Raw genomic sequence first — 15,652 nt, 5'->3', positions numbered from 1 at the left:
ACTATTTCACACAGATAGATATATTAGACGAGGAGGTGGAGTAGCCATATATGTTAGGGACAATTTGAAATGTAGTCTCAAAGAGGGAATCAAAACAGAGCCACACACAGAAACTATTTGGATTGAATTAAACGAAAAAGCTAATAATATTATAATAGGAGTAATATATAGGCCACCAAATTTAGACAGAATGGAAGCAAAGCATCTATGGGATGAAATATCTAGAGCATCTAGATCTAACAGTATTTATGTCATGGGTGACTTTAAGTTTAGCGGAATAAACTGGTTGAACAAAACAGGGAATAGTGAAGCAGAAGATTTTCTAGAATTAATTGACGATTGCTTTCTTACGCAACACATTAAGGAACCAACACGGGAAAATAATATTTTAGATTTAGTGTTAACTAACAGGGAAACGCAAATTAATGACATCGAAATAGGGAGTGAGCTAGGGAGCAGTGATCACAAAGAAATCAGATTTAGCATAGAATGGAATAGACCAGTAGGAGAAAATTCTGTTAAAGTGCCAGATTTTCGAAAAGCTGATTTTAATAGCCTAAGAAATTTTTTGGGTCAAATTGATTGGAAAGGCTTGGGTATGGGGTGTGGGCCGGTCTTGGAGCGAGACATGAACCCAGCGATAGGTGACTTAAATGGGGATTTCGATGTGGATTCAATATATAACTTATTTAAGAATATTCTAAACAAAGCACAGGAACGTAGTATACCATACAAATTGAATAGATCGTATACTAATGACCCAAAGTGGATAACAAAGAATTTGAAGAACCTTATAGGTAAAAAGAGAGCTTGGTACAAAAGGATTAAAAATGGGGAGGTCACTTTAGAACAGGAATTCGTACAACTGGTTAGAAATGTTAAAAAAGAGATAAGGAAAGCAAAAAGAAACTATGAAGTTCGCATAGCAGGGCAAGCAAAGACAAATCCTAAAGGGTTTTTTCAGTTATATCGTACTAAGACTAGGGAAAGGATAGGTCCATTAAAAACTGAGACAGGTCAAATAACAGATAGTGATGAAGAGATGAGTAGTATTTTTAATAAATATTTTGTATCTGTATTTACTAAAGAGGAACTTAACAATATGCCTTCAGCCGAACAAGTCTATGTGGGTGGGGACGAGAACAGGTTGACGAGTTTAACAGTTACCAGGGAGGATGTTCTTAAACAAATAGTAAAACTCAAACCAAACAAATCCCCAGGGCCGGATGAAGTGTTTGCTAGGGTGCTTAAAGAATGCAAAGAGGAGCTTTGTGACCCACTGTCAACCATATTTAATAAATCAATAGAGTCAGGCAGAGTGCCAGAGTTTTGGAAAGTTGCTAATGTGATACCAGTTTTTAAGAAAGGAGATAGATCACTTGCGTCTAACTATCGACCAATTAGCCTAACGTCTATTGTGGGAAAGTTACTCGAATCTATAATAGCAAATAAAATTCGTCTTCATCTTGAAAAACATAAATTAATAATTGAGTCGCAACATGGTTTTATAAATGGCCGTTCATAAGAACATAAGAACATAAGAACAAAGGTAACTGCAGAAGGCCTATTGGCCCATACGAGGCAGCTCCTATTCTATAACCACCCAATCCCACTCATATACTTGTCCAACCCGTGCTTGAAACAATCGAGGGACCCCACCTCCACAATGTTACGCGGCAATTGGTTCCACAAATCAACAACCCTGTTACTGAACCAGTATTTACCCAAGTCTTTCCTAAATCTAAACTTATCCAATTTATATCCATTGTTTCGTGTTCTGTCCTGTGTTGATACTTTTAATACCCTATTAATATCCCCCCGGTTATGTCCATTCATCCACTTGTAAACCTCTATCATGTCACCCCTAACTCTTCGCCTTTCCAGTGAATGCAACTTAAGCTTTGTTAATCTTTCTTCATATGAAAGATTTCTAATTTGGGGAATTAACTTAGTCATCCTACGCTGGACACGTTCAAGTGAATTTATATCCATTCTATAATATGGCGACCAAAACTGAACTGCATAATCTAAATGGGGCCTAACTAGAGCAAGATATAGCTTGAGAACCACACCAGGTGTCTTGTTACTAACGCTGCGATTAATAAATCCAAGTGTCCGATTTGCCTTATTACGAACATTTATGCATTGATCCTTTTGTTTTAAATTCCTACTAATCATAACTCCCAGATCCCTTTCGCAATCCGACCCCGCAATCACAACACCATCTAGCTCGTATCTTGTAACTCTATCATCATTACCTAACCTCAGAACTTTACATTTATCAGCATTAAACTGCATCTGCCAATCCTTTGACCATTTCAAAACCCTATCTAGATCAACTTGAAGTGATAGTGAGTCCTCCACCGAATTAATTTCCCTACCGATTTTCGTATCATCGGCAAATTTGCAAATGTTGCTACTCAAACCTGAATCTAAATCATTTATATATATTATAAACAACAGAGGTCCCAGGACAGAGCCTTGAGGCACTCCACTTACAACATTTTCCCACTCTGACTTGATTCCATTTATACTAACTCTCTGTTTCCTTTGGTATAGCCATGCCCTAATCCAGCTTAATATAGCACCCCCAATACCATGAGACTCTATTTTTTTAATCAGTCTTTCATGTGGCACTGTATCAAAAGCTTTGCTAAAGTCAAGGTATACAACATCGCAATCCTTACCACTATCAACTGCCTCAACAATGCTAGAATAAAAAGATAACAAATTTGTTAAACATGAACGGCCATTTATAAAACCATGTTGCGACTCAATTATTAATTTATGTTTTTCAAGATGAAGACGAATTTTATTTGCTATTATAGATTCGAGTAACTTTCCCACAATAGACGTTAGGCTAATTGGTCGATAGTTAGACGCAAGTGATCTATCTCCTTTCTTAAAAACTGGTATCACATTAGCAACTTTCCAAAACTCTGGCACTCTGCCTGACTCTATTGATTTATTAAATATGGTTGACAGTGGGTCACAAAGCTCCTCTTTGCATTCTTTAAGCACCCTAGCAAACACTTCATCCGGCCCTGGGGATTTGTTTGGTTTGAGTTTTACTATTTGTTTAAGAACATCCTCCCTGGTAACTGCTAAACTCGTCAACCTGTCCTCGTCCCCACCCACATAGACTTATCAGCATTAAACTGCATCTGCCAATCCTTTGACCATTTCAAAACTTGTTCATGTTTAACAAATTTGTTATCTTTTTATTCTAGCATTGTTGAGGCAGTTGATAGTGGTAAGGATTGCGATGTTGTATACCTTGACTTTAGCAAAGCTTTTGATACAGTGCCACATGAAAGACTGATTAAAAAAATAGAGTCTCATGGTATTGGGGGTGCTATATTAAGCTGGATTAGGGCATGGCTATACCAAAGGAAACAGAGAGTTAGTATAAATGGAATCAAGTCAGAGTGGGAAAATGTTGTAAGTGGAGTGCCTCAAGGCTCTGTCCTGGGACCTCTGTTGTTTATAATATATATAAATGATTTAGATTCAGGTTTGAGTAGCAACATTTGCAAATTTGCCGATGATACGAAAATCGGTAGGGAAATTAATTCGGAGGAGGACTCACTATCACTTCAAGTTGATCTAGATAGGGTTTTGAAATGGTCAAAGGATTGGCAGATGCAGTTTAATGCTGATAAATGTAAAGTTCTGAGGTTAGGTAATTATGATAGAGTTACAAGATACGAGCTAGATGGTGTTGTGATTGCGAAGTCGGATTGCGAAAGGGATCTGGGAGTTATGATTAGTAAGAATTTAAAACAAAAGGATCAATGCATAAATGTTCGTAATAAGGCAAATCGGACACTTGGATTCATTAATCGCAGCGTTAGTAACAAGACACCTGGTGTGGTTCTCAAGCTATATCTTGCTCTAGTTGGGCCCCATTTAGATTATGCAGTTCAGTTTTGGTCGCCATATTATAGAATGGATATAAATTCACTTGAACGTGTCCAGCGTAGGATGACTAAGTTAATTCCCCAAATTAGAAATCTTTCATATGAAGAAAGATTAACAAAGCTTAAGTTGCATTCACTGGAAAGGCGAAGAGTTAGGGGTGACATGATAGAGGTTTACAAGTGGATGAATGGACATAACCGGGGGGATATTAATAGGGTATTAAAAGTATCAACACAGGACAGAACACGAAACAATGGATATAAATTGGATAAGTTTAGATTTAGGAAAGACTTGGGTAAATACTGGTTCAGTAACAGGGTTGTTGATTTGTGGAACCAATTGCCGCGTAACATTGTGGAGGTGGGGTCCCTCGATTGTTTCAAGCACGGGTTGGACAAGTATATGAGTGGGATTGGGTGGTTATAGAATAGGAGCTGCCTCGTATGGGCCAATAGGCCTTCTGCAGTTACCTTTGTTCTTATGTTCTTATGTCCTGTGTTGATACTTTTAATACCCTATTAATATCCCCCCGGTTATGTCCATTCATCCACTTGTAAACCTCTATCATGTCACCCCTAACTCTTCGCCTTTCCAGTGAATGCAACTTAAGCTTTGTTAATCTTTCTTCATATGAAAGATTTCTAATTTGGGGAATTAACTTAGTCATCCTACGCTGGACACGTTCAAGTGAATTTATATCCATTCTATAATATGGCGACCAAAACTGAACTGCATAATCTAAATGGGGCCTAACTAGAGCAAGATATAGCTTGAGAACCACACCAGGTGTCTTGTTACTAACGCTGCGATTAATAAATCCAAGTGTCCGATTTGCCTTATTACGAACATTTATGCATTGATCCTTTTGTTTTAAATTCTTACTAATCATAACTCCCAGATCCCTTTCGCAATCCGACTTCGCAATCACAACACCATCTAGCTCGTATCTTGTAACTCTATCATCATTACCTAACCTCAGAACTTTACATTTATCAGCATTAAACTGCATCTGCCAATCCTTTGACCATTTCAAAACCCTATCTAGATCAACTTGAAGTGATAGTGAGTCCTCCTCCGAATTAATTTCCCTACCGATTTTCGTATCATCGGCAAATTTGCAAATGTTGCTACTCAAACCTGAATCTAAATCATTTATATATATTATAAACAACAGAGGTCCCAGGACAGAGCCTTGAGGCACTCCACTTACAACATTTTCCCACTCTGACTTGATTCCATTTATACTAACTCTCTGTTTCCTTTGGTATAGCCATGCCCTAATCCAGCTTAATATAGCACCCCCAATACCATGAGACTCTATTTTTTTAATCAGTCTTTCATGTGGCACTGTATCAAAAGCTTTGCTAAAGTCAAGGTATACAACATCGCAATCCTTACCACTATCAACTGCCTCAACAATGCTAGAATAAAAAGATAACAAATTTGTTAAACATGAACGGCCATTTATAAAACCATGTTGCGACTCAATTATTAATTTATGTTTTTCAAGATGAAGACGAATTTTATTTGCTATTATAGATTCGAGTAACTTTCCCACAATAGACGTTAGGCTAATTGGTCGATAGTTAGACGCAAGTGATCTATCTCCTTTCTTAAAAACTGGTATCACATTAGCAACTTTCCAAAACTCTGGCACTCTGCCTGACTCTATTGATTTATTAAATATGGTTGACAGTGGGTCACAAAGCTCCTCTTTGCATTCTTTAAGCACCCTAGCAAACACTTCATCCGGCCCTGGGGATTTGTTTGGTTTGAGTTTTACTATTTGTTTAAGAACATCCTCCCTGGTAACTGCTAAACTCGTCAACCTGTCCTCGTCCCCACCCACATAGACTTGTTCGGCTGAAGGCATATTGTTAAGTTCCTCTTTAGTAAATACAGATACAAAATATTTATTAAAAATACTACTCATCTCTTCATCACTATCTGTTATTTGACCTGTCTCAGTTTTTAATGGACCTTTCCTTTCCCTAGTCTTAGTACGATATAACTGAAAAAACCCTTTAGGATTTGTCTTTGCTTGCCCTGCTATGCGAACTTCATAGTTTCTTTTTGCTTTCCTTATCTCTTTTTTAACATTTCTAACCAGTTGTACGAATTCCTGTTCTAAAGTGACCTCCCCATTTTTAATCCTTTTGTACCAAGCTCTCTTTTTACCTATAAGGTTCTTCAAATTCTTTGTTATCCACTTTGGGTCATTAGTATACGATCTATTCTATTAGTATACGCTTTGTTTAGAATATTCTTAAATAAGTTATATATTGAATCCACATCGAAATCCCCATTTAAGTCACCTATCGCTGGGTTCATGTCTCGCTCCAAGACCGGCCCACACCCCATACCCAAGCCTTTCCAATCAATTTGACCCAAAAAATTTCTTAGGCTATTAAAATCAGCTTTTCGAAAATCTGGCACTTTAACAGAATTTTCTCCTACTGGTCTATTCCATTCTATGCTAAATCTGATTTCTTTGTGATCACTGCTCCCTAGCTCACTCCCTATTTCGATGTCATTAATTTGCGTTTCCCTGTTAGTTAACACTAAATCTAAAATATTATTTTCCCGTGTTGGTTCCTTAATGTGTTGCGTAAGAAAGCAATCGTCAATTAATTCTAGAAAATCTTCTGCTTCACTATTCCCTGTTTTGTTCAACCAGTTTATTCCGCTAAAATTAAAGTCACCCATGACATAAATACTGTTAGATCTAGATGCTCTAGATATTTCATCCCATAGATGCTTTGCTTCCATTCTGTCTAAATTTGGTGGCCTATATATTACTCCTATTATAATATTATTAGCTTTTTCGTTTAATTCAATCCAAATAGTTTCTGTGTGTGGCTCTGTTTTGATTCCCTCTTTGAGACTACATTTCAAATTGTCCCTAACATATATGGCTACTCCACCTCCTCGTCTAATATATCTATCTGTGTGAAATAGTTTAAATCCATATATTTGATATTCAGCTAATAGTTCTCTATTTTCTACATTCATCCACGTTTCGGTAAGTGCAATAATATCTATTTTTTCTGTGCAGACAAGAGCATTTAATTCGTTAATTTTATTTCTTAGACTTCTACTGTTAGTGTAATATACCCTAAGTGAATTGTTATTTTGCGGACCTTCTCTTTCCCTGATCGTTTTGCCAATTCCTTTCTCCCACAAACACATACTTATATTACCTCCTTCCTCCAAATCAATTCCCATACCTCTATCTACTAACAGTTTAAACCCAAACAAACACCTCTAACCACTTCTTCTAGCGAGTTCGCAACAGCAACAACCCCAGCTCTCGATAGATGCACCCCATCACGAGCATACATTTCATTTCTTCCATAGAAGTGTTCCCAGTTGTCTATGAAAGATATTGCATTTGATTTGCAATATCTTTCCAGCCGGCAATTGACACCAAGTGCCCTCGATATCCATTCATTTCCCACTCCCTTTCTTGGAAGAATGCCACATATGATCGGGATTCCTCCCTTGCTCCTAACTAACTCTATGGCTGTTTTATACCTCTGAATCAGTTCCTCACTCCTTACTCGACCAACATCATTTCCTCCCACGCTAATGCAAATAATGGGATTGTTCCCATTACCAGCCATAATATCATTCATGTTGTTTATAATATCACCAATGCCAGCTCCGGGATAGCAAACCCTTAACCTGTTCCCCCTATCTCTAGCACAAAACGTTCTATCCAAATACCTTATCTGGGAATCTCCCACAACTAATGTTTGCTTAGGTACTTCCTTTACTTTCTGAGGGGCCTGCGCTTCCTTTCTCTTCGTTGCTTTCCCTTTTGCGCGATCCACAGTCTCTCCACAGCACTCGTCCTCCAAAACGTCAAATGAATTTGAAGTTGCTATGGCGTTTGAAGGCGGCTTTATCAAAGTCTTCTTAAGGCCCCTGTCTTTCGCAACTCTCCAAGACGAGGTCCCTTTACTGCTGGTCTCCTCCTTCGTTACTTCTCGTTGTTTTTTAAGCTGACGCACCTCCTCCCGCAGAGAGTCCAACTCTGTCCTCAGGGCTCCCACTAGAGTCACCAGGTCCTTCACTACAACTTCCATAAAAACTGAGACAGGTCAAATAACAGATAGTGATGAAGAGATGAGTAGTATTTTTAATAAATATTTTGTATCTGTATTTACTAAAGAGGAACTTAACAATATGCCTTCAGCCGAACAAGTCTATGTGGGTGGGGACGAGGACAGGTTGACGAGTTTAGCAGTTACCAGGGAGGATGTTCTTAAACAAATAGTAAAACTCAAACCAAACAAATCCCCAGGGCCGGATGAAGTGTTTGCTAGGGTGCTTAAAGAATGCAAAGAGGAGCTTTGTGACCCACTGTCAACCATATTTAATAAATCAATAGAGTCAGGCAGAGTGCCAGAGTTTTGGAAAGTTGCTAATGTGATACCAGTTTTTAAGAAAGGAGATAGATCACTTGCGTCTAACTATCGACCAATTAGCCTAACGTCTATTGTGGGAAAGTTACTCGAATCTATAATAGCAAATAAAATTCGTCTTCATCTTGAAAAACATAAATTAATAATTGAGTCGCAACATGGTTTTATAAATGGCCGTTCATGTTTAACAAATTTGTTATCTTTTTATTCTAGCATTGTTGAGGCAGTTGATAGTGGTAAGGATTGCGATGTTGTATACCTTGACTTTAGCAAAGCTTTTGATACAGTGCCACATGAAAGACTGATTAAAAAAATAGAGTCTCATGGTATTGGGGGTGCTATATTAAGCTGGATTAGGGCATGGCTATACCAAAGGAAACAGAGAGTTAGTATAAATGGAATCAAGTCAGAGTGGGAAAATGTTGTAAGTGGAGTGCCTCAAGGCTCTGTCCTGGGACCTCTGTTGTTTATAATATATATAAATGATTTAGATTCAGGTTTGAGTAGCAACATTTGCAAATTTGCCGATGATACGAAAATCGGTAGGGAAATTAATTCGGAGGAGGACTCACTATCACTTCAAGTTGATCTAGATAGGGTTTTGAAATGGTCAAAGGATTGGCAGATGCAGTTTAATGCTGATAAATGTAAAGTTCTGAGGTTAGGTAATGATGATAGAGTTACAAGATACGAGCTAGATGGTGTTGTGATTGCGAAGTCGGATTGCGAAAGGGATCTGGGAGTTATGATTAGTAAGAATTTAAAACAAAAGGATCAATGCATAAATGTTCGTAATAAGGCAAATCGGACACTTGGATTTATTAATCGCAGCGTTAGTAACAAGACACCTGGTGTGGTTCTCAAGCTATATCTTGCTCTAGTTAGGCCCCATTTAGATTATGCAGTTCAGTTTTGGTCGCCATATTATAGAATGGATATAAATTCACTTGAACGTGTCCAGCGTAGGATGACTAAGTTAATTCCCCAAATTAGAAATCTTTCATATGAAGAAAGATTAACAAAGCTTAAGTTGCATTCACTGGAAAGGCGAAGAGTTAGGGGTGACATGATAGAGGTTTACAAGTGGATGAATGGACATAACCGGGGGGATATTAATAGGGTATTAAAAGTATCAACACAGGACAGAACACGAAACAATGGATATAAATTGGATAAGTTTAGATTTAGGAAAGACTTGGGTAAATACTGGTTCAGTAACAGGGTTGTTGATTTGTGGAACCAATTGCCGCGTAACATTGTGGAGGTGGGGTCCCTCGATTGTTTCAAGCACGGGTTGGACAAGTATATGAGTGGGATTGGGTGGTTATAGAATAGGAGCTGCCTCGTATGGGCCAATAGGCCTTCTGCAGTTACCTTTGTTCTTATGTTCTTATGATCCCTTTCGCAATCCGACTTCGCAATCACAACACCATCTAGCTCGTATCTTGTAACTCTATCATCATTACCTAACCTCAGAACTTTACATTTATCAGCATTAAACTGCATCTGCCAATCCTTTGACCATTTCAAAACCCTATCTAGATCAACTTGAAGTGATAGTGAGTCCTCCTCCGAATTAATTTCCCTACCGATTTTCGTATCATCGGCAAATTTGCAAATGTTGCTACTCAAACCTGAATCTAAATCATTTATATATATTATAAACAACAGAGGTCCCAGGACAGAGCCTTGAGGCACTCCACTTACAACATTTTCCCACTCTGACTTGATTCCATTTATACTAACTCTCTGTTTCCTTTGGTATAGCCATGCCCTAATCCAGCTTAATATAGCACCCCCAATACCATGAGACTCTATCTTTTTAATCAGTCTTTCATGTGGCACTGTATCAAAAGCTTTGCTAAAGTCAAGGTATACAACATCGCAATCCTTACCACTATCAACTGCCTCAACAATGCTAGAATAAAAAGATAACAAATTTGTTAAACATGAACGGCCATTTATAAAACCATGTTGCGACTCAATTATTAATTTATGTTTTTCAAGATGAAGACGAATTTTATTTGCTATTATAGATTCGAGTAACTTTCCCACAATAGACGTTAGGCTAATTGGTCGATAGTTAGACGCAAGTGATCTATCTCCTTTCTTAAAAACTGGTATCACATTAGCAACTTTCCAAAACTCTGGCACTCTGCCTGACTCTATTGATTTATTAAATATGGTTGACAGTGGGTCACAAAGCTCCTCTTTGCATTCTTTAAGCACCCTGGCAAACACTTCATCTGGCCCTGGGGATTTGTTTGGTTTGAGTTTTACTATTTGTTTAAGAACATCCTCCCTGGTAACTGCTAAACTCGTCAACCTGTCCTCGTCCCCACCGACATAGACTTGTTCGGCTGAAGGCATATTGTTAAGTTCCTCTTTAGTAAATACAGATACAAAATATTTATTAAAAATACTACTCATCTCTTCATCACTATCTGTTATTTGACCTGTCTCAGTTTTTAATGGACCTATCCTTTCCCTAGTCTTAGTACGATATAACTGAAAAAACCCTTTAGGATTTGTCTTTGCTTGCCCTGCTATGCGAACTTCATAGTTTCTTTTTGCTTTCCTTATTTCTTTTTTAACATTTCTAACCAGTTGTATGAATTCCTGTTCTAAAGTGACCTCCCCATTTTTAATCCTTTTGTACCAAGCTCTCTTTTTACCTATAAGGTTCTTCAAATTCTTTGTTATCCACTTTGGGTCATTAGTATTCGATCTATTCAATTTGTATGGTATACTACGTTCCTGTGCTTTGTTTAGAATATTCTTAAATAAGTTATATATTGAATCCACATCGAAATCCCCATTTAAGTCACCTATCGCTGGGTTCATGTCTCGCTCCAAGACCGGCCCACACCCCATACCCAAGACTTTCCAATCAATTTGACCCAAAAAATTTCTTAGGCTATTAAAATCAGCTTTTCGAAAATCTGGCACTTTAACAGAATTTTCTCCTACTGGTCTATTCCATTCTATGCTAAATCTGATTTCTTTGTGATCACTGCTCCCTAGCTCACTCCCTATTTCGATGTCATTAATTTGCGTTTCCCTGTTAGTTAACACTAAATCTAAAATATTATTTTCCCGTGTTGGTTCCTTAATGTGTTGCGTAAGAAAGCAATCGTCAATTAATTCTAGAAAATCTTCTGCTTCACTATTCCCTGTTTTGTTCAACCAGTTTATTCCGCTAAAATTAAAGTCACCCATGACATAAATACTGTTAGATCTAGATGCTCTAGATATTTCATCCCATAGATGCTTTGCTTCCATTCTGTCTAAATTTGGTGGCCTATATATTACTCCTATTATAATATTATTAGCTTTTTCGTTTAATTCAATCCAAATAGTTTCTGTGTGTGGCTCTGTTTTGATTCCCTCTTTGAGACTACATTTCAAATTGTCCCTAACATATATGGCTACTCCACCTCCTCGTCTAATATATCTATCTGTGTGAAATAGTTTAAATCCATATATTTGATATTCAGCTAATAGTTCTCTATTTTCTACATTCATCCACGTTTCGGTAAGTGCAATAATATCTATTTTTTCTGTGCAGACAAGAGCATTTTAATTCGTTTTGGATTTATTAATCGCAGCGTTAGTAACAAGACACCTGGTGTGGTTCTCAAGCTATATCTTGCTCTAGTTAGGCCCCATTTAGATTATGCAGTTCAGTTTTGGTCGCCATATTATAGAATGGATATAAATTCACTTGAACGTGTCCAGCGTAGGATGACTAAGTTAATTCCCCAAATTAGAAATCTTTCATATGAAGAAAGATTAACAAAGCTTAAGTTGCATTCACTGGAAAGGCGAAGAGTTAGGGGCGACATGATAGAGGTTTACAAGTGGGTGAATGGACATAACAAGGGGGATATTAATAGGGTATTAAAAGTATCAACACAGGACAGAACACGAAACAATGGGTATAAATTGGAGAAGTTTAGATTTAGGAAAGACTTGGGTAAATACTGGTTCAGTAACAGGGTTGTAGATTTGTGGAACCAATTGCCGCGTAACGTGGTGGAGGTGGGGTCCCTCGATTTTTTCAAGCGCGGGTTGGACAAGTATATGAGTGGGATTGGGTGGTTATAGAATAGGAGCTGCCTCGTATGGGCCAATAGGCCTTCTGCAGTTACCTTTGTTCTTATGTTATGTTAATTTTATTTCTTAGACTTCTACTGTTAGTGTAATATACCCTAAATGAATTGTTTTTTTGCGGACCTTCTCTTTCCCTGATCGTTTTGCCAATTCCTTTCTCCCACAAACACATACTATTATTACCTCCTTCCTCCAAATCAATTCCCATACCTCTATCTACTAACAGTTTAAACCCAAACAAACACCTCTAACCACTTCTTCTAACGAGTTCGCAACAGCAACAACCCCAGCTCTCGATAGATGCACCCCATCACGAGCATACATTTCATTTCTTCCATAGAAGTGTTCCCAGTTGTCTATGAAAGATATTGCATTTGATTTGCAATATCTTTCCAGCCGGCAATTGACACCAAGTGCCCTCGATATCCATTCATTTCCCACTCCCTTTCTTGGAAGAATGCCACACATGATCGGGATTCCTCCCTTGCTCCTAACTAACTCTATGGCTGTTTTATACCTCTGAATCAGTTCCTCACTCCTAACTCGACCAACATCATTTCCTCCCACGCTAATGCAAATAATGGGATTGTTCCCATTACCAGCCATAATATCATTCATGTTGTTTATAATATCACCAATGCCAGCTCCGGGATAGCAAACCCTTAACCTGTTCCCCCTATCTCTAGCACAAAACGTTCTATCCAAATACCTTATCTGGGAATCTCCCACAACTAATGTTTGCTTAGGTACTTCCTTTACTTTCTGAGGGGCCTGCGCTTCCTTTCTCTTCGTTGCTTTCCCTTTTGCGCGATCCACAGTCTCTCCACAGCACTCGTCCTCCAAAACGTCAAATGAATTAGAAGTTGCTATGGCGTTTGAAGGCGGCTTTATCAAAATCTTCTTAAGGCCCCTGTCTTTCACACCTCTCCAAGACGAGGTCCCTCCACTGCTGGTCTCCTCCTTCGTTACCTCTCGTTGTCCCTTCAGCTGACGCACCTCCTCCCGCAGAAAGTCCAACTCTGTCCTCAGGGCTCCCACTAGAGTCACCAGGTCCTTAACTACAACTTCCATATTGCAATGATAATATAACAACACTCAGGAGCTCCGGTTAACACAACCTCTCACTGTGACTTCACCTGACCGACTTATGTTCTTATGTTTTCATTTTACTCTTTATGCTCAATTAGTATTAAGCTTTAGTCATTTAAGTTTTTCATGCCCGAAACGCTTTGCGTAATAGTGGCTTTAGGCATTTTATGTACTAGCCCTAACTATAAATCCATCACTCTTTGTAAAATCTCTTGTATGTATGTACCTTACCTAAATAAACATTTGATTTGATTTGATTCTTTATAACATAAGAACAAGGTAACTGCAGAAGGCCTATTGGCCCATACGAGGCAGCTCCTATCTATAACCACCCAATCCCACTCATATACTTGTCCAACCCGCGCTTGAAGCAAACTTTATAAGTGCCAGAGTTTATAAATAAGTACCAATTTATATAAGTGCTTCTTTACAGTCTGACTGTTAGTCATGGCGTGCTTCCTCACGCTACAATATTTACTGTAATTTTACCTTTGCTTTCGCCCCATGCCTATGTTTATATATTGGGTAGTGCTGTTATTGTTGTTCAGGACATTTAATGCTCAAGCCAGCTCCTATTTAGCCCTGTTGCTTTACCCTACTCTAAACGCTGGCTATATAAATTTTTATATTATTGTCTTTCAGTTACAATGTGTTATGCCTCGCAACTTATTTATCCGCAATTTATTTATCTTGGACCCGTGATGCGGGTCCAAGCTTCTTGCTGTTACCTTCCTTGGGCTTGCAACTACGATTTGTTTCTCTCTGCAATTTATTATTACAATTTAGCATTGCCCTCGTGCATGTTTTATTAACTTATTAAAACTCTGGCTTCTTGTATCCAGTTATTTATTAAGTAAAGTAACCTAGGTTGTGCTAGTTCCTGAGTTACAAGCCTCATGCCTCTGACTTTAAGATTAAGAACATAAGAACATAAGAACAAAGGTAACTGCAGAAGGCCTATTGGCCCATACGAGGCAGCTCCTATTCTATAACCACCCAATCCCACTCATATACTTGTCCAACCCGTGCTTGAAACAATCGAGGGACCCCACCTCCACAATGTTACGCGGCAATTGGTTCCACAAATCAACAACCCTGTTACTGAACCAGTATTTACCCAAGTCTTTCCTAAATCTAAACTTATCCAATTTATATCCATTGTTTCGTGTTCTGTCCTGTGTTGATACTTTTAATACCCTATTAATATCCCCCCGGTTATGTCCATTCATCCACTTGTAAACCTCTATCATGTCACCCCTAACTCTTCGCCTTTCCAGTGAATGCAACTTAAGCTTTGTTAATCTTTCTTCATATGAAAGATTTCTAATTTGGGGAATTAACTTAGTCATCCTACGCTGGACACGTTCAAGTGAATTTATATCCATTCTATAATATGGCGACCAAAACTGAACTGCATAATCTAAATGGGGTCCTAACTAGAGCAAGATATAGCTTGAGAACCACACCAGGTGTCTTGTTACTAACGCTGCGATTAATAAATCCAAGTGTCCGATTTGCCTTATTACGAACATTTATGCATTGATCCTTTTGTTTTAAATTCTTACTAATCATAACTCCCAGATCCCTTTCGCAATCCGACTTCGCAATCACAACACCATCTAGCTCGTATCTTGTAACTCTATCATCATTACCTAACCTCAGAACTTTACATTTATCAGCATTAAACTGCATCTGCCAATCCTTTGACCATTTCAAAACCCTATCTAGATCAACTTGAAGTGATAGTGAGTCCTCCTCCGAATTAATTTCCCTACCGATTTTCGTATCATCGGCAAATTTGCAAATGTTGCTACTCAAACCTGAATCTAAATCATTTATATATATTATAAACAACAGAGGTCCCAGGACAGAGCCTTGAGGCACTCCACTTACAACATTTTCCCACTCTGACTTGATTCCATTTATACTAACTCTCTGTTTCCTTTGGTATAGCCATGCCCTAATCCAGCTTAATATAGCACCCCCAATACCATGAGACTCTATTTTTTTAATCAGTCTTTCATGTGGCACTGTATCAAAAGCTTTGCTAAAGTCAAGGTATACAACATCGCAATCCTTACCACTATCAACTGCCTCAACAA

This window comes from Procambarus clarkii, chromosome 23 (assembly GCF_040958095.1).
Source record: "Procambarus clarkii isolate CNS0578487 chromosome 23, FALCON_Pclarkii_2.0, whole genome shotgun sequence".
In the NCBI taxonomy this organism is placed as follows: Eukaryota; Metazoa; Arthropoda; class Malacostraca; order Decapoda; family Cambaridae; genus Procambarus; species Procambarus clarkii.
The sequence above is the reverse complement of the archived record's forward strand: the minus strand, read 5'-3'. Positions refer to the sequence as shown.